Here is a 2,953-nt window from a genome sequence, read left to right as displayed (position 1 = left end):
CTGCATCACCTAGAATGTACTAAATGAAAAATAAAGACTGTGTACATTCATAAGCAAATATCTGAATATTGAGATTATGGAGAATGAAATGCTTATTATATAAATACTTTATAGTTTACTAAAATCAATATAAAAGAGTCCTCTTCCAGTAAGTGGCCTAAGGTGATCTTTGAAAATGGCTTGCTACTCTCCTGACCCAGAAAACCCCACAAAACCATGTAAATCAAGAGGTTCAAATCTTCGTGTTCACTGTAAGAATATCCATGAAACTGCTCAGCCCATCAAGGGTATGCACATCCGTAAAGCCACCAAGTATCTGAAGAATGTCACCTTACAGAAGCAATGTGTACCATTCAGGCGTTACAATGGTGGAGTTTGTAGTGTGCCCAGGCCTAGGTAGGTGTGTGGGGTTGGACACAGGGTCAGTGGCCCAAAAAGAGTGCTGAATTTTTTGCTGCACATGCTTGAAAATGCAGAGAGTAATGCTGAACTTAAGGGTTTAGATGTAGATTCTCTGGTCATTGAGCATATGCAGATGAACAAAGCACCCACGATGNGTGCTGAATTTTTTGCTGCACATGCTTGAAAATGCAGAGAGTAATGCTGAACTTAAGGGTTTAGATGTAGATTCTCTGGTCATTGAGCATATGCAGATGAACAAAGCACCCACGATGCGCCGCCACAGTTACAGAGCTCATGGTCAGAATAACCCATAAATGAGCTCCCCCTGCCACATCGAGATGATCCTTACAGAGAAGGAACAAATCGTTCCCAAACCAGAAGAGGAGGTTGCAAAGAAGAAAAAATATTCCAGAAGAAACTGAAGAAACAAAAACTTGCAGTTCAAGAATAAATTCAGCATAAAATAAATGCAAATAAAAGTAAAAAAGTCAATATAAAAGAGCATGAAGGAGTTATTTGTCACACCAAGGAATTAAGAGAACACAAAACTACGAACTGTTAAAATGGCTAGTGGAAATGCTGAATCACAAGAAATCACAAGAAAATACATTTTTTGTTTATTTTAACAAAATAAACAGTCCTCCATATATCAGTCCATAAACTGGTTTTTAAAAGAGACACCAACCTGCATTATCAGTAGAAATTAGGGAAAGTCTCCAAAGAATCTTTTCCTTTTTTAAAAAAAATTATTGTGTTTTCTTTAGCAAAATATAAATTGTAAGTGTTTAATTTTGTGTTCCCATTTGAGATAATGCTTTGAAAATTATTGGGCTTACGTGTCAGGTATAAAAGGAAATTTCCCAATTAAAATCTATATTGTAGAATGAAAACAAAGTGTTTAATCAGATGCCTCCCGACACCACCCCCATTAAACTCCACTTATATTTAAAGAGGAATTTTTATATAATCACTAGATGTATTTTATATGCCAAAACATCCTCATTTTCCCTATTAGTAATACAGACCTAATAGAGGGATAACTTTAAGCATGGGCTAATTTGCACCCTCAATTTACCAGGGACTAAATAGAGATTCTTGGAGAATCTTGGTACCATTTTTAATTTAGAAAGGCAAGAGCTAAAGGAGAGGGCAGCTGGAAAGAAGAGCACTTGAAGTCCCTCTCAGCACTATTGATGAATAACACTGGTCNAGTAATCATATAAACAAACTGGCATAAGGCCCATGGAAAAATCTGTACCGGGGGGTGGGGGGGGGAGGAGAAAAACCAAGCAAGATTCAGAAGAACATATACATGTATACGCGTCTCTATAACCATATGTATTGCTGCAGTTTGAATGCCCCCCAAGCTCATGTTAGAATTAACCCCTAGTATGGTGGTGGGAGGTGGGGTCTTTAAGAGGTGATTAGATAGCGAGGACTGTGCCCTTGTGAATGGACTGATCCATTCATGGAGTAATGGGTTGAGTCATGGGCGTGGTTCTGATGGCTTTATAAGGAGAGTTAGTGCCAAGGTCAGCTCTCTTGATCATTCTGTCCTTGCCATGTGACTCCATGTTCACTATAGAGAGTCACCACCAAGAAGGCCCTCACCAGGTGTGTTTCCTGGACCTTGGACTTGCCAGCCTCTAAAAAATGTAAGAAATAAATTTAATTTTCTTTATAAATTACCCAGTTTCAGGTATGCTGCTATAAGCAACAGAAATGGACTAATGCATCATATCTATATTTATATGCACATTTTCACGTATATGCATATCTGATTATAAAGATTGCTATCCTTATTCAGATTTTGTGTGTTTAGTGAGGTTTCTCAAACTAAACTTTGTTAGAAAAGGGTATGAAACATTATTTTAAGATAACTAAGAAAAGAAACATGGACAAAAAAAATATCAGTATCAAAGAAGATGCTCCTGTTTAACATCCCAATGGGACATGTTCTTACAGAAGGTGAGCAGCCAGCTCACACGCAGGAAGTAATACCATGGGTGTGTGTGTGTGGGCATGTGGGCACATATATAAATCACAACTGTTTATTGCCCATGTCAGTAATCTTCCATTAACTACAAATTGTAAAAGCAGATCCTAATGTTGTTTTCTCCTTCAGTTGTTCCCTGGTGTAGTTGAGGCATTTTTTAGGGCAAAAAATGGCTTCACTGCAGGGCCTCCAGTATTTTCGATTTCTGTTTGAAAAACAGTAAAACAGCATCAAATGGCCAAACATAGTAGCCCCTCTCCACTGCTCTGTGCACCACGTAAGGATTTTCCAAAAGCAAAATGTAAATATGGTCAATGCTTTAAAGCAAGGGCTGCAAACGTTTTTTCCTGTAAAGGGCCAGACAGTAAACACTTTTGTGGGTCGTATGGTTTCTGTCACAGTTATCAACTCTGCCGTCATATGGCAAAAACTGCTATAGACATCATAGAAATGAATGAGCATCGCTGTGTGGCAAAATTGAGTGGCAGTCCAGATTGTCCCTTGGGCTATAGTTTCCCAAATCTGAGTTAGAAAGTATGTGAACCTTATGGTTCA

The 2,953-nt window shown here is 38.3% G+C and overlaps 1 pseudogene; it reads left to right on the top strand.

Moving 5' to 3' along the window:
* The first annotated feature begins 175 nt into the window (after positions 1 to 175).
* Positions 176 to 864, top strand: LOC103594635 (annotated as a pseudogene).
* Positions 865 to 2,953: the final 2,089 nt, after the last annotated feature.

Source organism: Galeopterus variegatus, unplaced genomic scaffold (assembly GCF_000696425.1).
Source record: "Galeopterus variegatus unplaced genomic scaffold, G_variegatus-3.0.2 Scaffold1595, whole genome shotgun sequence".
NCBI lineage: Eukaryota > Metazoa > Chordata > Mammalia > Dermoptera > Cynocephalidae > Galeopterus > Galeopterus variegatus.
Note: the sequence above shows the minus strand (reverse complement) of the source record. Positions and strands in the feature narration are given on the sequence as shown.